Below are 26731 nucleotides of genomic sequence, written 5' to 3' on the forward strand. Positions count from 1 at the left end.
ATTCTTACTCACTATCACTTAAGCAAAGTGGTGATCCTGAGCTGAATCTTACAAGCTGGTATGTAATGTTCCTTTGGGAACAGCAGGACTGGTAATTCTGGGAGTGTTAGCACTTGGGGGTTGGTGTGTGGTTCACACTAACCTGGAGAGAGACCTGGAAGATAGTTGGAGGCCTGGAAGCTTATGTTACCAGAGGCTGGTGGTTTCAGAGAGCTGACAGAGCAGGCATAGCCAAGACTTCCTCATGATGAGATGAGGTGCCTCATAACCCTGGGTACACCTAGTGAATGTCACAATCTGTATACCCTAAGAAAAAAAATCTCTATTCACTTCCTTTCAGAAATATGTCATCAAGAAACCCATCTTCAGAGTAGGAAATAAAGAGGGAAAAGTGAGTAAAGCATACATCTTCATTAAACCTTTAATCTACACACACACACACACACACACACACACCAGAAAGTTGCATGACAGTGCCCTTCAGCAGGAAATAGGGGAGACGTGGCAAGGGAAGAAAGAGGAGTGTGATAAATTAAGTCTACCATCATGAATGAAGATTCTTATCCAAGGGAGGCAGGCAGGGTCAGTAGTGATAAAATGAAATCATTCAATACCTTATACCACTCCTGCGAAAGAAACCTCTATTTGTGGCCTAATCCTACTGCCATTGAAGTCTACGGGAATTTTACCATTGAAGTCAATGGGAGGATTAGATCTTCATTGCTTAGTAACACTTTGTGCCAGCTCTGAAAAAAACATCTGCACCTGCAGTTCACGTCTCATAGTGACCAATGGATTTTTTGAGTGTCTCGCTTCCCAGAAGTGCTACAGAGACCCTGATGGAGGTCTCTGATGGGGAAACGATAAGGATGTCCTCCTGAATGATTGGTGAACCCTACACCTCCATCAATGGTTACAGTTATATTTCACCTTTGTGCTACATGGTAGAGGTTTTGGAAATGTGAGCATTTGGAATAACAGAAATGTCTCAGGGATAAAACTAAACCTTGCTATGTGTGACAGCATTATAGGTTGCAAGGATACACCCTTGCAGCTCTCATCAGAAGATATGTGAATGCCAGAGCCTTGCCTGCATAAGTGATGGAGGACCCAAGGTGGATATTTCAGTGGGAGTAAGGTTGAATTTTCCTGTTTTTATTCTCCAGAGTTGCTGAGCACCTACATCACAAGCTGATTTCAGCAGCATCGCAGGTGCTCAGTGTCTCTTAAGATTTGGCTAATTAATTATACATTTTTAGCCCTTTTTAGAGCAGTGTGAAACTTGAGAGTTTTACTTAGTGGTTCTTGATTTGCCTCAGTTTCAGTCCATGTGAACATGGGTGTTTGGGTTTAGACAAACTCAGAATCTCAGACAAAGCTCAGATGAGACCAGCTGTCATATGGAAACTGAAATATCTGAAAATCCTCCTGTTTTCAGTACAACATCATTCTTCGACCCAGATTTGATTAGAAAATGTCCCAAGTTAAATAAAAGAATCATAGAATCATAGACTTTAAGGTCAGAAGGGACCATTATGATTGTCTAGTCTGACCTCCTGCACAACGCAGGCCACGGAATCTCACACACCAATTCCTATAACAAACCCCTAACTTATGTCTGAGCTACTGAAGTCCTCAAATCATGGTTTAAAGACTTCAAGGTACAGAGAATCCTCCAGCAAGTGACCCGTGCCCCACACTGCAGAGGAAGGCGAAAAACCCCCAAGGCCTCTGCCAATCTGCCCTGGGGGAAAATTCCTTCCCAACCCCAAATATGGCAATCAGCTAAACCCTGAGCATGTGGGCAAGACTCACCAGCCAGAAACCCAGGAAAGAATTCTCTGTAGTAACTCAGATCCCACCCCATCTAACATCCCATCACAGGCCATTGGGCATATCTACCGCTAATAGTCGAAGATCAATTAATTGCCAGAATTAGGCTATCCCATCATATCATCTCCTCCATAAACTTATCAAGCTTAGTCTTGAAGCCAGATATGTCTTTTGCCCCCACTGCTTCCCTCGGAAGGCTGTTCCAAAACTTCACTCCTCTGATGGTTAGAAACCTTCTTCTAATTTCAAGCCTAAACTTCCTGATGGCCAGTTTATATCCATTTGTTCTTGTGTCCACATTGGTACTGAGCTTAAATAATTCTTCTCCATCTGTGGTATTTATCCCTCTAATATATTTATAGATAGCAATCTTATCTCCTCTCAGCCTTCTTTTGGTTAGGCTAAACAAGCCAAGCTCCTTGAGTCTCCTTTCATAAGACAGGTTTTCCATTCCTCGGATTGTCCTAGTAGCCCTTCTCTGTACCTGTTCCAGTTTAAATTCATCCTTCTTAAACATGGGAGACCAGAACTGCACACAGTATTCCAGGTGAGGTCTCACCAGTGCCTTGTATAATGGTACTAACACCTCCTTATCTCTACTGAAAACACCTCGCCTGATGCATCCCAAGACCCCATTAGCTTTTTTCACAGCCATATCACATTGGCAGCTCATAGTCATCCTGTGATCAACCAATACTCCAAGGTCCTTCTCCTCTGTTACTTCCAAGTGATGTGTTCCCAATTTATAACAGAAATTCTTGTTATTAATCTCTAAATGCATGACCTTGCACTTTTCACTATTAAATTTCATCCTATTACTATTACTCCAGTTTACAAGGTCATCCAGATCTTCCTGTACAATATCCCAGTCCTTCTCTGTATTGGCAATACCTCCCAGCCTTGTGTCATCCACAAACTTTATTAGCACCTTCCTGCTTTTTGTGCCAACGTCACTAATAAAAAGATTAAATTAGATTGGTCCCAAAACTGATCCCTGAGGAACTCCACAAATAACCTCCTTCCAGCCTGACAGTTCACCTTTCAGTGTGACCCACTGTAGTCTCTCCTTTAACCAGTTCCTTATCCACCTTTCAATTTTCATATTGATCCTCATCTTTTCTAATTTAGCTAATAATTCCCCATATGGAACCGTATTAAATGCTTACTGAAATTGAGGTAAATTAGATCCAATGCGTTCCCTTTGTCTAAAAAATCTGTTACCTTCTCAAAGAAGGAGATCAGGTTGGTTTGACACGATCTACCTTTTGTAAAGCCATGTTGTATTTTGTCCCAATTACCATTGACCTCAATGTCCTTATCTACTTTCTCCTTCAAAATTTTTTCCAAGACCTTGCATACTACAGATGTCAAACTAACAGGCCTGTAGTTACCCAGATTGCTTTTTTTAACTTTCTTAAAAATAGGAACTATGTTAGCAATTCTCCAGTCATACGGTAAGACCCCTGAGTTTACAGATTGATTAAAAATTCTTGCTAATGGGCTTGCAATTTCATGTGCCAGTTCCTTTAATATTCTTGGATGAAGATTATCCGGGCCCCCGATTTAGTCCCATTAAGCTGTTTGAGTTTGGCTTCTACCTCGGATGTGGTAATATCTACCTCCATATCCTCATTCCCATTTGACATCCTACCATTATCCCTAAGCTCCTCATTAGCCTCTTTAAAGACTGATGCAAAGTATTTGTTTAGATATTGGGCCATGCCTAGATTATCCTTAACCTCCACTCCATCCTCAGTGTTTAGCGGTCCCACTTCTTCTTTCTTTGTTTTCTTCTTATTTATATGGCTTTAGAACCTTTTACTATTGGTTTTAATTCCCTTTGCAAGGTCCAACTCTACATGGCTTTTGGTCTTTCTCACTTTATCCCTACATGTTCTGACCTCAGTAAGGTAGCTTTCCTTGCTAATCCCTCCCATCTTCCACTCCTTGTAGGCTTTCTGCTTTTTCTTAATCACCTCTCTGAGATGCTTGCTCATCCAGCTTGGTCTACAACTCCTGCCTATGAATTTTTTCCCCTTTCTTGGGATGCAGGCTTCTGATAGTTTCTGCAACTTTGACTTGAAGTAATTCGAAGCCTCCTCTGCCTTTAGATCCACACGTTTTTCAGTCCAATCCACTTCCCTAACTAATTTCCTTAATTTTTTCAAGTTAGTCTTTTTGAAATGAAAAACCCTAGTCACAGATCTATTTTTGTTTATCCTTCCATTTAGTTTGAACTGAATTAGCTCATGATCGCTCGAACCAAGGTTGTCCCCTATAACCATTTCTTCTTTGAGGTCCTCACTGCTCACCAAAACCAAATCTAAAATGGCATCCCCTCTTGGTTCAGCAACTACTTGGTGAAGGAATCCATCAGCTATTGCATCCAGGAAAATCTGAGCTCTATTATTATTACTAGCACTTGTCCTCCAGTCTATATCTGGGAAGTTAAAGTCTCCCATGATCACACAATTCCCATTAGTATTTACTTCATTAAAAACATTAAAGAGGTCTCTATCCATATCCAGATCGGATCCTGGCTCTTCACCGTCCCTGATGTATTTATTTAGAGCAAGCCCCTCTCAGCCTTCTTTTTGATAGACTAAACAAACCAAGCTCTTCCAGTCTCCTCACCATAAAATAGGCCCTTCACTTTCCCTACTCATCCTAATAGCTTTTCCCTGCATCTTTTCCTGTTTGACTTCATCTTTCTTGAACATGAGTGACCAGAATTATACACAGTATTCCAAATGAGATTGTACCAGTGCCTTGTACGCTGGTATTAATACTTCTCTATCTCTACTGGAAAGTCCTTGCCTGATACACCCTGGCATCACATTTGCCTTTTCACAGTTGCACCACACTGGTGGCTCATGGTCATCCTGTGATCAACCCAGACACTCAGGTCTTTCCCCCTCTCCGTGGCTTCCAACTGATAAACCCCCAGATTATAGCAGAAACACTTATTATTAGACTCTAAGCAAATGACCTGGCACTTTGTACTACTGAATTTTATCCTATTTCTGTCACTCTAGTCTTTGAGTTCATCCAGATCTTCCTGTATAACATTCCAATCCTCCTCTGTATTGATAGTGCCTCCCATCTTTGTATCATCAGCAAATTTCATTATCTCACCCAAAACATCTACATGAAGTGTTCCAGCTTCATCCAGGGTATTAGCTTTAGAAATAGGAGCAAGTTTACCAAACCTTATACCCCAACCACCCGCAGTGAAATTAATGGGAAAATAGCATCGTTAAATAGAATGAGGGAAAGATTTGTCATCAGGATACCTTGAAAAGTCATTACATCCTGATGAATAATGTGTAAGCTTATTGGAACATCTGGGTTTGCGGTCGGTGATTTTGTAAGATTAGGTTCTCCCATGATATTTCCAATACTTCCAGGTACTGGGACTCGTGATACATTTGTGAAAGGCAAGGCAGTCTCACCAAATGCAAAGATCTGAAGCCTTCACACACTTTTGGGGAAGCATAACCCAAGAGAGAGACTAATCTTGCTGTTCTGAAAAACCCTTAGCATTAGCCAAGTTTTTTACCTTGGAGAGGTAACTAACTTTCCCCCATATTACAGAAACAGAACACCCATTTACAGCTAAGTTAACTGAAAGCTTGGAGAAAGCCTCTTCAGGAGAAGCTGCAAGTAGAATCCATGGTTCTTTACAGCAGAACCAATGCTCATCCACTTTGCCACACACACTTTCAAAAAAACATGTCAAATTAGGGGCTTCTGTAACCCATACAAACCGTGTGTCACCTTTTAGCAGGAAGACCACATGTACAGGTTGATGATTCTGCTACCACTTTTACACCAAGAAGTCAAGTAATTTAGAGAATTATGCTTTTACATCAGCGAGTCCAGGTTCATTTCCCTCCCCCGAGATTACCTGATGATATGGCCACTGTTACATTTGGTTGTTTTGACTGTAACCACAATCTACTGCCAGAGCCAGAAACAACAATAAGAATCCTGGTGCCCAGTGTTCCACCGCTGTTTCACACACACTTATGTAACATCCTGGCAGCGTCTGTGTTGTGTCCCCATCTATAGGCTGCACCACGTAATGGATATTCCCTTACATACTGTCATTTACTGCTATAGCTGGAGTGGGTGGAAGAGGTCTATGCAATAAATCAGAAGACTGCAGGTTCCATCACTGCTGATGACCCATGTAAGAATATATAGTGTTAAATATAAGTATTAAAAGTTAGTATAAGTATCCTGGAGTAATTGTTAGAATGGTTTTATACTGCAAAGTGGTGTATTAGGAAGTGAATTTGGATGAGCTGGATGTTGTGTAGTATTTCTTTTACTGTTGCATTTTTATTATTTGCTTTTGGTAAATGGGGCTGTCCCTTTATGAACAGTGTTGATCTGAGACTGACCACAATAGGTGGGAGATTTCATCCATGTGCCTAGACAGTGAAAGATCCTGTTGGTGTCAGGGCCAAAAAGGTCAGAGCTTGATTTAATAAATGTACATTTCCACAATGCAAGTCTTATGCTCAAACGGGGAATATTAGCATGTCTGGGGGACTGGATGCCTCAGAGCATTGCTAATGATCTATAGAATCTTTCACCTATAGGTCACCAGTCTGAGTCCTGTGCAGCTTAGCTATGGGATATTTGGGAGCCCCTCTCCAAGATGAAATTGGTCAGTTCCAGCTACCATGTCACAAACTGACCCCGACTCTATTTTACCAGGTGTTTGTACAGTTCTAGCATACAGGGGCCCTTATCTTGTTTGGGTCCTCTTTCAAGAGCTCTTGCAATAAGGGCCAAATTAATTGACTCAAAATTTGCAAGAGTTGGCAGCACTCTCTCTGTCTCTCTTTTAGACAAACACACAGCACAAAGGACAGAAGACAGACCAAAAACCATATATAAAAAGATCAGGGTTTGGAGGTCAAGCTCATGCTTTTTGTGGCTCCGAATCATGATTTTTGAACTTTTGAGATTGGCGAGACTGAGATTTGCACAGGATATAAATCGGAACAGAATCTGGGACAGGTTTTGCTAGCTATAGTTACAGCTTTGTAATCACTGTTTCTTACTCCTTTTACTCACACAAGTAAGGGTTGGCAGGCTCTGGTCTTAAGTTAGTTCATTTCCTTCTGCAAAACCTGCAGGGAGAGTACAAAAGAATGTTTTCTGGTTGCTACAAAATAAACTTTTTAAAAAGTTCAGTAATTTGAATGATGAATTAGAAAAAAAAAATTCACAATGAAATTAGACAGTTAGAATCCCAAGGACTTTTTCAACCTATTACAATATGTTTAATTAGTTTAAAGTTGGGGCATGTATGGTTTGACAGAACCCTTCAATTTTAGTAGGGCAGTTTCATGGGGGAGGGGAAGAAAAGAAAATATGGATGTCCTTAGCAAGCATGGGCCTGTGGGTTTGGATAAAATGACATGAACTTTCTCTGAAGTCCGAGAAAGTTTGATTCATTTCTGTTTCCTAATTTTTCACTGCACCTCTGCACTTCCAGTCTTTGCCTGCAAATGACAACAGAAATATCAAAATACACAAACAAGACTGTTCTCACAGTATTTCTGGCCCAACCAAAACCAAGACATTCCTCCTTCCCTGACCACTGACTGACTGAAATTCATTCTTTCAGGACCATCATTTAAGAGAAGTGCTAGTTAAAACCACCTAAGAAATGTTTATTTCCTCTTCCCATCCTCCTCCACCTAGATTTGTCATTTCTATGCTTGTATCGAATGCTGAGAATAGAAACTTCATAAAGATTCCCAACAGGTGTAAAAGCCATATACTTTATTCCAGCACTGCTGTTTTCCTCTTCTTTCCATACAGCTATGTACAGTATGTGTTCTCTAATGTAGGGAAGTGCTGTGGATGCAGATCAAAGCTGTTAATAGAATCATGGACTAAACTAGGCTTAATAGGCTAACTACTTCAAATGTGATTAAGGTTACAAGAAACCAATCCTTCTCCTTAACCAGGTCTGGCAGTTCCAGGTTAAAAACTGATTTTATAAGGCTATATACTCTTCTTCCATATTAGTCAAATTTCTATATTTTTCTGTTTCCACAAGCTGCAATTTGTACATTTCCTGACAGAGCCTTGCCAAGCCATCAAACAGACAAGTTGGCAACTTTAGGACTGAGCAGCAGTTTCAGGAAAAAAAGAAGGACTTGGCCAATTATTTAGCCTCCTTCCTCCTTTCCCTATTCTAACAAGTTCACTGCTGTAGTTTTGTGGGATCGGATATTTATGTGGTCACTTCGTGCTACTGCTAATTTATGATGTTCCCAGTTAAACCTTTGTAGCCATGTTGGAAGTTGAATCAAACCAACATATAGAAGAGCTGTTAAACTGAATATTCAGTGCTTTCCCTCACAGCAAATACTGCATGGTCCATGTAATTATTGGATTCTTCAGAAGCATCACTACCTGTATTTCACATATATTTTCACTGAACAAATAAAAATCAACCCATTTTCATAGTAACTAAAAATTGGGTCAGTGTGCACATTTTAAAATATGACCAACATTGGCTAAGTTTAGAATATTTTAGGTAAATGTAGTATTTTACATTGAAATATATGAAATACATCGTACTATTTATCTATTTGTTTATATGCCAGCAATGAGCTCAGAGCAGTACAGGACACAAATTTAAAGCCTGTCCGGGTCCTGACGACCTCACAATCTCAAAGATAGACATAGGGAAGACAATGTTTGTTAAACATATACTGTACTTGGAACATCCTTTTTTTCCCTGCCTGGGTTAGGTGGATGAAGATAGATAACTGATCGCAAATAAGGTCCCTCTCCGCTTCTCTGCTTCCATTGAAGCTACTAATGGATTTCCCCTCATTTGGAAGACAGAAAGGGTAATATACATTGCATGGTTTTAAGGGGTGATGCAGATCCCACTCGGGCATATGTTCCCACATGTCCTCTGGACTCCGCCATAATGCCCTTGGGCACTCCTGTTGTTGTAAAGCCTTTTCACACTCCAAATTGAGATACAGATTAAAAGCCAAAATATAGTCCTAAATCTTCAGCCATTCTCTCTGATACAGTTATACGTGCTCACACTCTATATTTATATATAGTCTTGATCTTGCACCCGCTGAAGCTAATAGGAGTTTTGTCATTGACTCCTATGGTGCAGGATCAGCCTCTACATGCATTCATGTGCGCACATAGACGAGATAATTTTAAGCTTCCTGTTGGGATTCTGGCAATACACCATTTTTCTCTTCTTACTACAAATAATACTTTCCAGGGTAAAATAGCACAGCAGCTATGTAAAGAAACAGATTCATGTACATAGGAGCAATGTCTTCTCCAACCCCTAAAGCCTGATTTCCTTAAGACAATTCCATGCAGATCTTATTCGGAAAATGATTTTGTATTCTTTGGATTATAGAAGACAAAAAATAGCCTATAAAACATAAGGTATATCTGAGCAGATGCAGTTTTACAAGGTGTCCCTGTGGTGTTAATACCTAAGGAACCTAAGAAGTATGAGTTCATCACAAAGTAATCTAATATTCCAAGGATGATCAATGTTCATTTATGAATGCATGTATTATGCATATATCTCAGCCATCAGCTGATGGGCTATGCTCTTGTAAAGAAATCTACAGAAACTTAAACAAGCAGCTGCCCTCCCATCAGCCTTGAAAAGCAGAGGCAGCAGAGAGAGAGATTTTGCTAATGGAGCTATGTTTCTATTTTCTCTCCCTACCAAATAATTTTCCTTCTGCCCTTCATTTTTTTTTAGCTACTTTGTAATTTTTTAATTTGGAATGAGATTTATGCTTCTGAAGACTATCTGAGAAAGCTGGATTAGAACATCTCTCTCCTATACCCATGCCTTTAGAATACATTTCTTATATTTTTGGCACACCGAACCTTTGTTCCACTAAATGAGCAAAAATATTATTTCTTCTTTAACCCTAAGCTCACCTGTTAAATTGAAAAGCTGAAACAATTATTTATTTATACATTGCACATAACAGTAACAGTATCTTTCAAGCAAAACATATACTACCTCTTCCATATTGCATTGGCTCATGAAAAAAACCTCCATTTTCCATGGACAGCAATCCCCTACCTTTCTAAAGCATTAAAGACATCAGTTCTTTAAAATATTGCCTACCGTTTAAATCACTAAACTACAGATAAGCCAGAAATGCAGCAAGATTTACTGCTTTCTGAATGTATATTCTTTCAAGACTCCTTTAATCACCTTCTCCCCCCTCCTTTTTTGTCCCCTCTTCCCCTTTTCAGTATCTGCTGAATAAAGTTCCTGATTTCTGTCCCTGCAGAGGGCAACAAAGAGCTTTGGTGTTGGTTGTATCATTTGATTTGCACCCTAATGAAAAACTGTAACCAATTATAGCATTCTCTTGCTATCAGACCTTTGTGAGCCCTTGACAACCAACCTGAATCATGTTAGCTACTCCAGGCAGACTGATCACTTCTCTAAATGCACATTACTGCTTTGCTGCTGGTATATTTCACAGGCCTGATGGGCTGGCTAGCCAGTCCTCACATCAAAGAGTTGATTGTTCTGACTTATTGGTCATGTGTCTCTCAAGGAAACATACTAACCTTTTAGAAAAAAGGAATGCGGGAAAGTTAGATTTGTAATCATTCAAACTAGCATATAATGTTTTAGTCCAGCCCCCAATGCAGTTGGTGAATTATTTAGCTTTTGAAAACGTGTTTCAATAAATCAGTTGTCCTTTGTAAAGAGGAAAAATGCTGACTTAGGATAAGTGCAGGATAATACTTAAAATCATGTTACAATTAGCCTGAAAAATTTATATCTACAGTGGTTCAAGCTATACTGTGGTGTGCGTGTATATATCTATCTATCTATAGCACACATGTGTATGTGTGAATAATATTCATCTCACCTGATTAAAGGTTTCCAGCTTGCTGTACCTATTATCATTTGTAGCACAGTTTCATGCCTGGAGGCTGATATTTTCCTGTTCTATATCTCTTTGTTATTGTGAACTCATGACAGCACAACTAAACATTCAGACAGCAGGAGGAGCTGCATGAGTCCACATCTCAGTTAACTGAATCAGGCATATCAGTAAAGGATTATACTGGCAACTTCTACAGACAGGGAGAAAAATATTCAACTGGATGGTGAAAGGTGGAAGGTGGAAAAAAAAAAGCATAAACAAGCTCTCATACAAAATATAACATGCTGTTAGTTTTACTCTACTTCAAGGGCTTTGCTATAAAATATCAAAACCCACTAAATTACTGCTGGTCTTACCAAATATCTACTGTTGTTTTTCATATAAACTTCATGCAAGAGGCAGAAGGAAGTCAGTTATTCATTCTGGAAATGTGAACAGTGAAGCCTAATCGTTTCAGTTCATCCTTGTCCTGCCCCTTTATCTGCTCTCCTCTACGGAAAATGAAAATGAACAACAGAATAAACAGTGAGATCTGACCCTGGTGGAATGCAATGGCCCATTGTGTGAGAAGCCTATAGCGCAAACAATTTTGACAAAATAAGTCTTCATCACCTTTTCCAGGGAACCCTAACTACATACCTTCTGGGACATCTGACTGAAGGTAGCACTGGAAGCAAGAATCTGTCTTGTGTGCTTGTTCCCCTGCTTTTCACACATCTTGTAGGCCAGGGTTTCTCAGCCTGGGGGTCGTAACCCAAACTTAGGTTGCCACAAGGTTTCAGTGGGTCACATGGCGGCTCTTGTGGCTATGGTCCCATGGAGCTGACTGGGCCCGGCTCCCTGCTTCAGGCATTACAACCTCTCAGGTTGCAGCACCACTCAGGTTTGGCACGGGTGCCCCTTTGTCATGATGGCAGTGGGCGGCCACACCAAATTTCAAAGTGTGGCACTCTGAAGCCATGCACCAGGCCACAAGGCCATGCTCACAGTTTTGGCCCAGTTGGCCACCTGTCAGGGAGATGGAGCCAAACCTGAGCAGCGCTGTCACCCTGGAGGTCAGAATGCCCCCCCATAACCAACCCAAGCTCAGTCTCCATTAAGACCCCACATCTCCATCCAGTTTCTTTTGTTTGTGGCATCAGATTTGTTGGATACAATGCTGGTCTCCTACGTAAAAACTGAGAAGGTTCATTATGGCTCTACCTTGCATCCAGTTATGATTTTAGAAAGCATTCTCAAACATTGATCTCTGTAGAGGCCCAATCCATCTCCCACTGAAATCAATGCAAGTGCCCCATTGAGTTCAAGAAAAGTTGAATTGGGCCCTCAACCCACCAATGTATCACCTTTTCTAATGATCTAGATATCAGAGGTGAGATCAAGGAAAATTGGTATCTCAATTCATAGGCGCTGGAGCACCCACGGAAAAAAAATTATGAGTGCTTAGAATCCACCAACAGCCAGCTCCACCCATCCCCCACAGTGCTTCCTGCTGCCGGCGGCCCCACTGCTCAACTCCTTCCGCTTCCGCCCAGGGCCTCCCGCCTGCTGAAATCAACTGTTCTGCTGAATGCAGGAGGCACTGGGGAGGGGAGGAGCGGGGATGGGGTGCGCTCAGGGTGGGGGTGGAACTGGGTGGAAAGAGAAGAATGGCAGAGGGGGGCAGGAAGAGTCGGGGCGAGGTGGGGGTGTGGGGGAAGAGGTGGAGTGGGGATGGGGCCTAGGGTGAAGCAGGGGTTGAGCACCCCCGGGACAAAGAGGAAGCTGGCGCCTGTGTCTAAAGTAATTCCTTTTTACACTCTTTCTAAATTATTTACCTAATATGCACAGTGGTGCTGTAGGTCAGAACCAAGCACATAACAGGACCCTTCTCCAACCTGCTGAGAGATTAAAGGCATGAAGGAAAATAGGCACAAAAAACCACTGCACAGAACATGTATACTGTGGGATTTAATCATTAGAGCTTGACAGCTTCGTGAAGAGGCAGTTACAACCTTTTCAGCCTCCATAGGCAAGAATACAGTATCCATTCTTCCAGTGCTGTATAACTGTCCTTCCCCTATGCAGCTATGCATTGTTCAAAAATAGCTGCTTCTAGGGCCTTCTCACACATGCAAGACGACTGGCCCCAAATCATCTGGGAACAAACTACCTACAATAAATTGGATTTGTCAAAACACAGCCATGTTTAAAAATTTATTCTGGAAAGCCACATCTTTAAATAGACCCTGAGCAATATCTCAGACGTCTCATTACCTAAAACAGATCTGGGGCAACACCTCCATAAATCCCAGAATAGCTTCTCAGCCACACCCAGACCAATGCTTAATGCTAACAAATTGGACCACAGCTTTTGCAACCGCCTCAATCACACTCTGGGCTATGCACTCACAGGACACCCACACAAACATTCTCTCCTATTGGCCTCTCTGTCTCAGTTTTCTCAGATCCCATCCCTCTCTCATTTCTACTAGAGATGAGAAAATAGTGGGGGAGGGGGAATTGCAAATATTTGTTCTAATTCAAAGTTCATTTCAATTTGAACATCCTTGCAAACCTTTTGTGATCACCTTATGTCAGTGGTTCCCAAACTTGTTCTGCCACCTGTGCAGGGAAAGCCCCTGGTGGGCCGGGCCGGTTTGTTTACCAGCTGCGTCCACAGGTTCGGCCGATCGCGGCTCCCAGTGGCCGCGGTTCACTGCTCCAGGCCAATGGGAGCTGCTGGAAGCGGCAGCCAGTATGTCCCTCAGCCTGTGCCACTTCCAGCTGCTCCCATTGGCCTGGAGCAGCGAACTGCAGCCACTGGGAGGTAAACAAACCGGCCCGGCCCACCAGGGGCTTTCCCTGCACAAGCGGCGGAACAAGTCTGGGAACCACTGCCTTATGTGAACCTTTGAGAATTCAACCTCATGTGAACCTTTGAGAATTCAAGCTGCAGTAGCATGAATATTTGCATGGCAGACATTTTTCTACCTCATTCACCCTTCAGGAATTTCTGTTGTCTATTCAATTGTAAAATCAATATTACACATTAACCAACACAACATAAACTGTGATATTTACTTCTGTGATATTTACTAAATGTATAATTCACAGATCGGGAGGTATGTCAGACACACAAATCACATGGGATTGTTTCTGTTCCCTGATTGCATTATAACCAACCAAAATAATGTAAATTGCAAATTTTACAATTTACAACATAAATCAAAATTTACTCCTTATTGGCTAGTTATATTGGACATCCTATAAGGGAGCAGAGGGAATACTTTGTGACATATGTCACTAACCAAAACAGCATGCATTGAGAAATGTCTATAGGCAATTGTAAAATTAACAAGTTGAAATTTGAATGATGATCTCACAAAGCATTATTTGCTGACAAAAAGCAAAATTTTGAACAACAAATAAAACTAGCTGATTTTCATGATCTGCTCTTAGACACAAAAGAAAAATTAATGGAATAACTTTTTCTCTATTCTGCAGTCTCAGGTTTTTCTTATATTTTGCCTTTAAAATGAAAATATTGTTACATCTGCATTGCAATATTAAACAATGTACACAGTTCAGCTGTTGTTTGTTTCTTTAAGCTATAGTAGCTGGAATGTTTCTAAACACATATTGTAGCCAGGACTTATTGATTACTTAGCATAACTTTGCCAAGATGAACAGGGACATATGAATGGGGCCAGGGAAACGCATAAGGATCCTGTATCTCCAAAGGGCCTGGCAGCAAGCCCTAACTCTAGCTATGACCAAATATTCTTTTGGCAGATACAGATGGTACATTTCTATCTAATCCATAGGCTTTGTTAGCTCCCACTGAAGTAAATCAACCTTTAAGCACATTTCTACTCTAGATGAAATGGTTCTGAGATATTCTATGATCCAACAAGTATGATGCTTTGCTTGGTCTACTATTAGGATCATTTTAGCAGTAGTTTTTTTAACAGCAGGTGGCAGATTTAAATTCCATTGGCTATCTGCTCTGGTCCTCTAGGAATTGCGCTTAAAGATCTGACTTTATCCAAAAGTATTATCCATGTACGAAGAAGAGATAATTTGCTAAGGGTCAGGCTCTGTCTGGGAGGTGGTAAACAGTATGGATCCCTTTTACCCCAGGGAATTTCCAAGAGGCACTCCTCTTCTCAGGGCTCCAGCGAAGATAGGGTAAGTAAAGTGCGTTCCTTTTTCTAAATAAGGGGTGCAGGGGCTGGTCAAAAATCTAACTGTGTTTTATCATGGTACATTCAATGTTCTGATGTATTTATCTAGAAAAATTCTGTATGCTATAACAACCATTAGGATTTTTTTAAATTATTATTTGTAGAATTAACCAGTTACACCTTTACACGAAGCATCAATTCCAAATTAGTATTAGCTTTCATTTGTCTTTAAAACTGAATTGTAGTGTTCATAGAAGATTCTAGACTGACTACACTGGAGACTAAAGCCCATCCAGAAAGGATTTGAGGCTCCTGTATTTATCCACGGAGCAGATATAGGATGGGCAGTTGCATTATACGTTTTTCCACATCAGCCCAATGTACTCCACTGACTTTCATTAAGAATAAGTAGTTTGTTCAATCTCCATTCCTCAAAGGTTTCTAAAGCACCTATCACCACAGTATCTAAGATAGATAAATGGATGCCCCTTCGGTTGTTGGCCTCTATGTGAAGCTGTTAACAAGGATGACAGTTGCAACCAACAGCCATGGTGGCTTTTTTGTTGTAAACACTTGTCCACTAAGAACTGAAGCGCACCACAAGCTTCTTTTGTCTATTAAACAACTAATAGATGTTAACCATTTTCAGTGACTCCGTACCTGAGGAGCTCTGGAACATATGCCAGATAACTTAGAGGTAAAAAGCTACATATTCCAGTGCCAAATACCTGTCTCCTAAGACATTCATTTGACGCCTAGATATAAGTCTCGAGTTAAACTGGAATTTAAGGATTCATCTGAAAAACAACAATGGGTAAAACTTTCAAAAGTACTTACATAACATAGACTCCTAAGTTCTAGTTTCAGAAGTGACTTAAGCACTTTGGGGCTAGTTCACAAAGAAACTTAGGTGCCTAGACAATCACTGGGGTTTCACAAAGCCTGAGTTCAGCGCCTAGGCTCCCTATGCAATGAATGGGGAAAGTCAGGCACCCCAGAATGGGATTCACAAAGGCCAGCATAATAGTCATCTCCTCACCTAAAATACCTAACGAGAGATGCCAAGCCAAGGGGTGTGTGCTAAGCCCCATCCCCTCTCAAAGATAAGCACCTAAATCCCCTTGTTTGGGATTCTCAGCTGAAAGCCCTCTAGTGGTATTAGGCACCTGCACTACTTTAGCAAAAAGGAGAGGAGGAGGGGGAGATCTGAACTGGGATCTGCCACCTCTTAGGTGAGAGCTGAAAACTCTGGGCTATGGGATTTTCGCATGTGGGGCTCCCTCAGACTCTCCTGTTGAGGCTGTTCCACTGTGGATAAATAATAAAAGAATCATTGGGCCAGACACAGAGATCAAGCATGAGAATGATTTTGTATCCTGGTTGTTAGCATTTAGGAGGTGGGAGACCCAGGATCCAGTCCCCCCCACTGCAGTGACTTTTTTCCCCAAAGCCACAGTGGAACAGCATCAACAGGAGAGAGAGGTGGCAGACTCTTAATCAAATCCCTTCCCCATCCACCTGAAGGGGGACTTGAACTGGGGGTTCCGCCACCTCCCATGTGAGACCTCTAACCACGGGGATAAAACGTAGAAAGCAGCAGCACCGCCACCTCCTTCTCCACCTCCATTTTGTGTAAGCTCACCTCTAGGGGTCTGATCTAGTAGGTGAGGTATAAGCACCCTTACCGGATTGGGCGCTACAGGCAAATTAAGCAGAGGAATGCCTATCTTCCCCCATGCATCTGATGAAGTGAGCTGTAGCTCACGAAAGCTTATGCTCAAATAAATTTGTTAGTCTCTAAGGTGCCACAGGTACTCCTTTTCTATCTTCCCTCAGTTTGTGCATTGCTGGTGGTGTTGTACTGTGCATGCTCAGAGGCAGAAACATAGGCACCCAGGGAACTTTACTGCATAAATTTAGGCACTGAGCAAATTTAGGCATCTACAGGGTTCGGAGGCAGCTGAGAGGGTTTGAATTCCAGGGCGGACAGCCTGATTCTAGGATTTTAGGTACCTAAAGTTGCAGTTAGGTGCCTGCATAGGTGCTGGAACTAGTGGTGCAGGGGATGCTGCTGCACCCACTGGCTTGAAGTGGTTTCCATCATATCCAGGGTTTACAGGTTGGTTGAATGGCTCTCAGCACCCCCACTATACAAATTGTTCCAGCACTCCTGGGTGCCTGAGGCCTTTTGTGAATCTAGCCCTTAGGAGCCTAAGTCATAGTGAAAGCTAAAGTGAAACCTAAATGTTTTTGAGGCTCTGAGCCTGAGGCACTTTTGAAAATTTTATTCCAAATGGTATTTTCTTTGTGTCCTTTTTAATTGATAGCGGTCTTTAGACTTTGGACCCGATTTTCCACTACCTAGCACTTTGGGTAGCCATTTACATGTCTTTAAGATGGGTATAAAATGCTATATTTTCAGATTGGTTGAGTTTTTACCCTTATTTACACTGGTGTAAATTACTAGCCTAGGGAAAGCTGTGAAAATCAGGCCCTTAACTGAACTTGTTAGATGGTGCGAGTAATATGCAAAGTGTTTCAATGCTGCTTAGGACTGTTGGCTTGGAGAAGAAAATACATACCCATGCTATCCCTTTCCCCAAAGTTCAGTAGTGAACTTCACATAGCATTGACCAAGATTTATGGATGGTATTTATTTTAATGCTGTTAGGTGACGCCATTTCATGTTTTCTCAAAGGGACTCAATGTAATGCATTTTGAGTGAAAAATAAAAACAAATAATTTAAAAAAGGGACAAGCCATTATTCTTGGAAAACAAAACTTTTTTTTAAAAAAGGGGTCAAAGTAAAAAAAAAACCTACAGAAATAATTTAAGAATGAGGCATGGAGGAAGGCATAGGCTTTGCTGATGACTCTAACATAAATGTCTTGGACTTGAACACTACCTCAGCATGGGCTCTCGCTGCTGACAGGACATGCTGTTATTCTTCACAACAAGCATTAAATATACAGAGGAAAGGGGTTACAACTGCTGTACTGAAGGAAAATTACTCCATTTGCAAAAACAAAAATGCTTTCCCTGTAATAGAGAGCATTCTAATTTACAATTTGAAAGCACAATCTTATGCTATAGGTAAACCTGTGATTACTAACAAAATCACCTCAGTTTTCTGAGAAAGAAAAAACACTTTTCCTCCCTATTTCTCTTCCCCTCACCCCCAACCTTTTGTGTGCTACATTCTAATGAAAGGTCAGAGGTGAGGACTTTATTTTCCTCCAGACCATGAATGCTAAATAGCACTAGCACGAACAGTTCAATGACCCCTGTGTGTTCTGAAGTTCTTAAAAAATGAAAACAAATGTTAAGCTGGGTTTCAAATCAGACCCTTTCTGCTTTATATATACTTATGGAGAACATTAGGCCACTTACAAAAATCAGTCTGAACTGTGACTTCTGACCTACCTCCATTTTAAAATGGCTAGCTTCATTTCCAAAGCTGCCGCTGGGCTTGCAGTCCCCAAGTTCTCTCATGTAATTCTCACTTGATGCCTACTACTGTTCATGTGCAAGTTACATAAACCAGAGCAATCTCTAGCACACATCAAGGGCCCCGTTCCAATTTAAAAGTAGATGGCTGGAGTAGGTGTTATTTGTACCCTATGTCAAGCTGTGATTGCTCACATCTGGCAACAAGCTGAATAGGACTTTTGATTCAGGGTGAAGAAAGAAAAAGTTGGTGGTAAGAATGAGAAGGAGGATGAAGCAGGGTTTATCTTACAGCGTTGTGACTTGAAATGAGATCTCCTCGTAGCCAGAAAATATCAAGTTAGAAGAGACCGGTTTAGTCATGTATATGTGCTGCAGTATTGCTGGATACCCATGACTACAAATCCAAAAACGTAGTCCTGTGACATTTAAAATCCCCACATTCAAAAATAAACCAGTTGTTTGCTAAAAGCTTCTGACATACCAATACATCCTCATTTGTGGTAGGACAACAAATGTTTTTTCAGTTAGTATAAAACCATGGCAATGGTCTCTTGAATCTAATCTCATCACTGTGGGCCAGACAACTTCTTTTTAAATCTCATTTTCATGTTATTTTTTTTCTTCTTCTTCTTCTTCTTCTCTCTCTCTCCTTCTCTTTCATTGTCCTCAATGCAGATACAGAGCAGAGTTTTGAGACTGCATTGTTGAGACCCAAAGATTACGATCAATCTGCAACTGTGGATTGTACAGCTACTAATTCAGAGTTTTCCACTGCTTTTTCTTGAAGAGATTCTTCTGGGGTAAAAAGCACATACACTGCATTGGTTGCTATTTGAATATTTAATCTCATGCCTTGCTGCAGAACTGCATTAAAAAGCTGTACACTGTGCTTATAAAATACTGTGCAGAAAGAAAGGTGTAGATGGATGCTAATGAAGCTTGCAAAGATAAGTAAGTTGGTATTTAAGTATAATTCTACTTATGAAAATCCAGATACTTAGAAATGAAAAAGGCACAAAGGTCTTACTCGCTTCAGGAATCTGAAAAGTGTGGGTTGAATACATTTCAGAGCTTCCAAGTATTTAAAGCCCTGGAATATGTGTTCTAGTATTACAGTTCTCTGCTGGTGCAGCTAAAAGCAATGTGTAACTCAGTGGTACTACACTAGGTCCCCTTAAATGAAAAGACAAAGCACTAGGGGTCAGAAATCACCAGAGGTTCTCTCTCCCAAAAGCAGTAATTATTCAAAAGCTTCCTGAGCACTTGAGTACAGTTATTTTTAAGTATTTTAATAGAATTTGATTTGCTAGGTGGAATCACCTGGCATCATTTTTGTAACTATAGAGCTATTCTCTGTCTGCTTCTGTAACTGTTGGTTGTTTTATTTTTTTATGGAGATAGATTCACAGTGGTTTCAAAGCAAATCTAAGAGAATCATTACCACTAATTTGTAAATGAGAACATGTTTACTTGGAATGGTTTTAGAATGATTTGAGGGTACTTCTTTATCTTAGTGAATGATTTTTATGTTGAACTTTTCTGTGATATATGTATTATTTGCATGGGTCTGGTCTATCTTGATGGATATTCCCACAAACAGAGTAGTTCAGTTATACTTGTATGTGTGCGTATGGTAATTCTTACTACAAAGTCAGCGTTTACAACCGTTTCCCCATCGTAGTGTCTTCCCACACTTACAAGGAAGAAAGAACTGCAGGATAGCAGATCCAGTGGAGTGGTAAATGTCAGTAATTGTGGACTTTTTTAATGGTACTAACACGAGGTGGATAGATTAGCTGTAGATATTTATTACTCTTTACGCTCTGAAAATCAAAAGGGGAGCTGAGGAAAAAGGAGCTATGGGAAGAAAAGAAGGGACTCTATAAGACCTGCAGTTGATTGCACCTCTGAAGGCCATTAACTATGACTTTAGACACCTGGATTTGAAAATTCTCCATTCTTAAGGTTCCCCTCTCTCCTTGAAGCCACTCCCTATTTTAAAATTTATCAGCGATTTCCAACAATCAGTCTAATTCAATTTTGACAGTGACCTCTAGGCTAGAATACATGCAAATTTACTCTTGAAAACCACTTATAGACTACAGCTGCTACATAACAAGAACATGGCAGTTTGACTTCTCAGACGACTTCATCCATTAGATTTAAGACTATTTAAGTTCCAAAAAGCTTTGGCTACCTACAAATTAATGGATGTACCTCATGATATATCATTAGCGCATAAAGCCCTGAATAATATAGGATTCATCTACCTTCAGTGAAGCATTCTGCCTTATGGGCCAGCAGTGAGACTGACTGAACTGAATGTGTTGACCATCCCAAGATGTAATGCAGAGAGAATGGGAACGAGGATTTTTTTCTGTTGAAGGCCTGCGCTACAGGAATTCTGTCCCTCTGGATATCTGCTCTTTTAGGTCCCTGATTTCCTTCAAGATGGAATTTATTCTATTTTTTGTCATTTTGGGTTTCATTTGCTTTTGTGCAAAGGTTGCTCTTCATTTATGTTTCCATTCTCTTCTGGACATAGACAAAAGCTGACACCATGTGTCTTTGTACATTTGTTAACTGCATTTGCTAAGTCATCCAGAGGTCTTTGGTCATGGGTTCCAAAGAAACTTAATTTATTATGATTATGTAATGTAGCATCATTGACACTGAACAGAATCACATAAAGTACAAATTCAGACACATCTACAAAGTGTGGTTTTCTCAGGTTATTACCACTATTGGCTTTTTTGAGATGAGATGGGTCAGAGGTGAGTTGCATGTGGGGAAGGTTTCTCTCCCAGAAAGACTAGTTAACTGTAACTTCTTTGAGGGATGTTGCCTTCTTTAAGGACACAGGGAATGTGTATATAAAACACTGTCAAGTATAATTTCTTCTATGTGAGGTTATTTATTAAGTTTGTCCTGGCCTGAGCTTTCAGAGTTTGGTATTCCTTTCTTGCTCCATGGGAACTGAATACACATAACATTACACAGATGATTTTCTGAAGGCCAAATCTTGAACCTGGGTTTAGATAGTAAGGCATGCACATCCCCCTTATTCCTACATCCAGGCACTCCTGACCAGTGCAGAGGCTTGCCTGGAAAAGCTGAGGAGCTATTGAAGGGAACTGGGGAGATCATACAAATGAGACCCCACAATTCCAGCTAAGTTTCAACGTACTTCTGCTCCGCACAACCAACAGTACAGCTGCAGTAACTACAAGTATGCAGCAGTGGGAAACCACAAATAAGAAAACAAAGTTCTTCCAGGGCTGGACTAGTCTGGGCCATGTACTTTGTCCAACTCCTTGATGAGAAGTGAGATCACCTCGCTGACACTTGTTTGGGCTCTGCTGTGAATTTAAGATTCCCCGCAGCTATCAGTCAGCTACCTAGAACCCAGCCCTACCTCTGCTGATTTAAGGAGGCTCTACACAAGTGCAATGCCTTTCGAAAGTCACCCCCAAAGACTTGGAATGTCATGGATTCCACCGTTTGGTCATCAGGGAAGCATCCACCATTGCAGCTGTGGAGCTCCAGCTGACTCTATGCTTTCTCAGATAGGACAGATTTGGCCTTCAGTGCTCTCTGCAGATAGCATATATGTTTCAAACATTCTCATCTTGCTCCTGTCACATCTGCATCCTCCCTCAACTTGATGCAAATAAGAAAGGGAAATATTTTGTGTTTTGTTGCCCTTGGACAGTGATGGGGAATTTCAATATTGGTTTCAATACACTAGATCATCATCAGCAATACTGAAAGCACATAGGAAAGATATAAGATGTGGCAGGGGTCTGGAAAGCCAGAAAGAAATGTATTGTTTTCTGGGTTTGGAAATTCTGCCTTGCACATTCAGCATGAATTGTATTGTACTGTAAAATTAACCCAACAACAGCACCAAACTTTCTCTGCAAGAAGAGGAAAATCCCACTGCTGTATGGAAGAAGTTTTCTGACTGACTCAGTATCATTCCAATGTCTCAAGCTCTTTGGAGCAGGGACTGCCTGTTATGGGTCTGTTCATTGCCTAGGACAACATTGCCTTGACCCAGGAGTAGGGCCCCAAGGCACTACTACAATACAAATAACAAAAATAATAATAAATCCCCATGCACTGCACAGGGATTTAACCCCAAATCATAATACAGTACGTGTTTTAACTTTGTTTTTGAAAAACTATTGATTGGGTGTCAAACCACACAAAGGGGATGTATGTTATAGGCCTTTTTGTCTCTATGGATTTTAAAAGATTATATACCATAGTTATACATGGAGAGGATAAAACAGAGAGGAAGGCTGGTCCAGAGGTTACGGTATTAGACTTGAGAGACCTGGGGATCAAGTCACTGCTCTGCCACAAACTTCCTGCATGATCCTGGGCAAATCACTCAGCCTCTCTGTGCCTTGGTTCCCCATCTGTAAAATGGGGGGTGATAGCACTTCCCTGCCTCACAGCGGTGTTGTGAGGATAAATACATTAAAGATTATAAGGTGTTCGGACACTATGGTGTTGGGAGCAACAGAAGTACCTTAGGTAAATAAGTTAACCATGGTACAGGCCCTATTGACTTTAATAGGAGCTGTGCCAACCTCTCCTAGTGCTGAATTTGATCCATACTCGCTAGGATTTAGGACGTAGATTTAATTTCTCCACAGTATCCAGAAAGCTATCTGACCAGCAAGCTGTTCCAACAGCAACAAAGAGCAACCCAACCGTGTCATTCTGATTGTTCACACATATTTTACTTTGCTTTATCTCGGTGCTCTTCCAAAGCCGCTATCATGAGTTTACCAGATTGGAATAAAGCTCAGTCACATGCTTTTGTCTTAGAGATTACAGTACCTGTCACTGTCTAAATCTAACACAAAACCATCTGCTGAAGTGCCACACAAATAATGGAAAGAGCAAAGCTGTTATTCTCAAATACAGCGTTTCAGTCATTATGGCCTATATGATTTTAAATATTTTTTTTAATGGGGATTTGACTGCAGAATAAAAAGGCTTGGTTAATCACTGAATTGCCAGCAACACAGTCATGCTGAGAAACTGGAAATCCAATAGGGTGAAAGACAAGAGATCATCCCCATTTCTCATTGCTTCCTGTGAGTAGATGGCATTCAAACTGAGGAACTATAAGGACATCTTTAGGATACTGGAAACTTTCTGGTTGCTACATTTACAAAACAGAGACTATCTTTCAGATAAGAATTTCTGTTTCAGGAGAGCTGCAAAAGTATAAATGGCAAGTAGACGCCTAACTCCCACTGAAAATCAATGATAGTCGGGTGCCTAATTACCATTTCCACCTTTGACAATCTCCTCCTCAGTCACTCTTTGAGCATATACATGACCTGAGCTTCCATAATAATAGTTATGACTCCCATCTAATTGCATTTAACACCCATTTTTCTTCCTCTTCTAAGTTACTTTATTTTGGGGAGGGGGGCATTGGTTATATTTCTTAATCAAGTGGAAGTTTCAAGTTGGATTTAGCAGGAGAGTAAGTTTAGGGAAGTTCTATGTTAAGCTGCAAGATGTCATTTGTTTGTTTATGTTCTTTTTATAAGAAAGCTCATGCAGAGAAAAAAAAAACAAGGACTAGACTCTGTTACAGAATCAGGAATAGGGAGATGGAGCAGGGAGTGAGAATGTGTGGACTCAAGGACTGAGCCTGTAGACTGACTCTTATGAAGTCTGATGGAAAGGAACAAATCTTTTCTCCTACTAGAGATATCACTTTCACATCACCACAGATATGTGGCCTGACTTCCACCAGCCTGCAAGAACGCTGGAGCACATTAGGCAATCGCTGCCTACTCTGCCCTGTTGAACTCCAAAACAAGCACCTTATGGAAACATTTTTGTGATCCATATTGCCAAGGCAGGATTCAAATCATAATTTTACCTGTTCACTGGAAGGAGGAAGGTCCCATAAACAGTGTTGAGTCCAGATCATGCATCATCTTCCTGCCTGTCTTCCTATTCTCCAGCTCATGAGCATGAGCTAAGCAAATCTGAAAAAGAGAAAAAGGATCTTTTGTATTTTTTCCGAATTACTCATCAGCATGTGACTTTGCTGCAGATACAGCTTGACACTGACTCTCCTTGAGCCTCTGGAATAACTCAGCATATAAAAGAGACTAAGACACAGAAATTACAGCAACAAGGGATGAATTAAGTCCCCTATTTAGTCTTAATTCTCCCAATCCAGCAAATATCTTGAGATACCACAAAATTTTCAGGGCTCCCAGCCCCTCTCTTCTTCTCATTCCTGACTCCACCTGTCTCCTGTCCCGCAAATGGATGCCTCCCCTCCCCGCCCACCGCAGCCCGGCTCAGCTCTTCTTTTCTTTCTTCTGACTCTCTTATCTTTTAAATGATGCAGCCCTTTGTGCTTGGGCATTTGGCCAGAAGCAATCAGCTATGTATTGCATCACCTTTCTTTATTATTTACACTGCAGTAAGGTCTAGAGAGCCCCAAGTGAGATCTCATCACCGCCATGCTAGTCACTGTATAAGAGACAGGCCTGGCCTATACTTAAAAGTTAGATTGCCATGGCTATGGTGCTGAGGGGTGTGCACAACTCACACCCCTGAGCACCGTAGCTATGCTGTCAGTGCTTAATTTGTGCCAGGGCTGGACTTGCTGCATCAGTTATGAAAGTAAAAATATTGCTTGAGCCCCAGCATCTAATTTCTTAAGCCCCAGTGCCTCTTTCAATACAAATTAAGCATCGTATGCCCACCTAACTCCCAATGTAGATGCCGCTAGGTATGCAGAAGAATTCTTCAGTTTACCTAGCTATAAACCCTCAGAGGGGTGGATTACCTACAGTAGAAAAGCAGTAGAAAAACCCTTTCCGTCGCTGTAGGAAATATCTACACTACAGTGGCATAGTTGCACCACCATCAGGCTATGCCGCTGTAGCACCCATAGCATAGACCATGGACACATAGGTCAGTGCTTGCCTGGCAAGATTACAATTTAAATAAGAGACAAAAGGATGGGAAAATAGGCCAAGTGATTTGCCCAAAGTTACTCACCAAGTCAGTGGCAGAGCCTTGAACAGAACCCAGGTTTGCTGATTCCCAGCCCTCTGCCCATAGCTGACTCTCTACCACATCTGGATCACAAACAGTCTGTCTTAATTCAAGACTAGCAGCAACAGTAACAAATGGCTGTACCCCTCAGGCATGCAATATAGCCTATATATTACAGATTTCCTAATAAGGTAAACTTAGACTTATATGGGCCCATATTGTCTCTCTTTGCAAAACATTTGTGCAGGTATAAAACCCACATTTGCATGGACAAATGGGCATTGATGCAACTAGGTGGGATAACTGTACAACCACAGCTCAGCACTCCCCTTCCTTTCCAACCCACAGTTGCTTCTCCTCTCTCAGCAGCAGATGGCTCCAGCTTTTAGAATCATAGAATATCAGGGTTGGAAGGGACCTCAGGAGGTCACTAGTCCAACCTCCTGCTCAAAGCAGGACCAATCCCCAATTAAATCATCCCAGCCAGGGCTTTGTCAAGCCTGACCTTAAAAACCTCTAAGGAAGGAGATTCCACCACCTCCCTAGGTAACCCATTCCACTGATTCACCACCCTCCTAGTGAAAAAGTTTTTCCTATCATCCAGCTGAAACCTCCCCCACTGCAACTTGAGACCATTACTCCTTGTTCTGTCATCTGGTACCACTGAGAACATTCTAGATCCATCCTCTTTGGAACCCCCTTTCAGGTAGTTGAAAGCAGCTATCGAATCCCCCTTCATTCTTCTTTTCCGCAGACTAAACAATCCCAGTTCCCTCAGCCTCTCCTCGTAAGTCATGTGTTCCAATCCCCTAATGATTTTTCTTGCCCTCCGCTGGATGCTTTCCAATTTTTTCACATTCTTCTTGTAGTGTGGGGCCCAAAACTGGACACAGTACTCCAGATGAGGCCTCACCAATGTCGAATAGAGGGGGACGATCACGTCCCTCGATCTGCTCGCTATGCCCCTACTTATACATCCCAAAATGCCATTGGCCTTCTTGGCAACAACGGCACACTGCTGATTCATATCCAGCTTCTCATCCACTGTAACCCCTAGGTCCTTTTCTGCAGAACTGCTGCCTCGCCACTCGGTCCCTAGTGTGTAGCGGTGCATTGGATTCTTCTGTCCTAAGTGCAGGACTCTGCACTTGTCCTTGTTGAACCTCATCAGATTTCTTTTGGCCCAATCCTCTAATTTGTCTAGGTCCCTCTGTATCCTATCCTTACCCTCCAGCGTATCTACCGCTCCTCCCAGTTTAGTGTCAGTTTGCCACCTCTACAGCTATCTT

General features: G+C 41.4%; 1 long non-coding RNA gene across 2 annotated transcripts in view; it reads right to left on the bottom strand.

Moving 5' to 3' along the window:
* The window catches only part of LOC144261235 (uncharacterized), a 148063-nt gene extending 122540 nt beyond the window's left edge, over window positions 1-25523 (bottom strand). For both annotated transcript variants that reach the window (XR_013345187.1, XR_013345188.1), the window contains exons 1-2: window positions 25446-25523; window positions 24307-24415 (exon numbers count right to left, since the gene is read on the bottom strand). This is a non-coding gene — a long non-coding RNA (uncharacterized LOC144261235). The remainder of the gene's footprint in view (window positions 1-24306; window positions 24416-25445) is intronic.
* Window positions 25524-26731: the final 1208 nt, after the last annotated feature.

The sequence above is a fragment of the Eretmochelys imbricata genome, chromosome 2, assembly GCF_965152235.1.
Source record: "Eretmochelys imbricata isolate rEreImb1 chromosome 2, rEreImb1.hap1, whole genome shotgun sequence".
NCBI lineage: Eukaryota > Metazoa > Chordata > Testudines > Cheloniidae > Eretmochelys > Eretmochelys imbricata.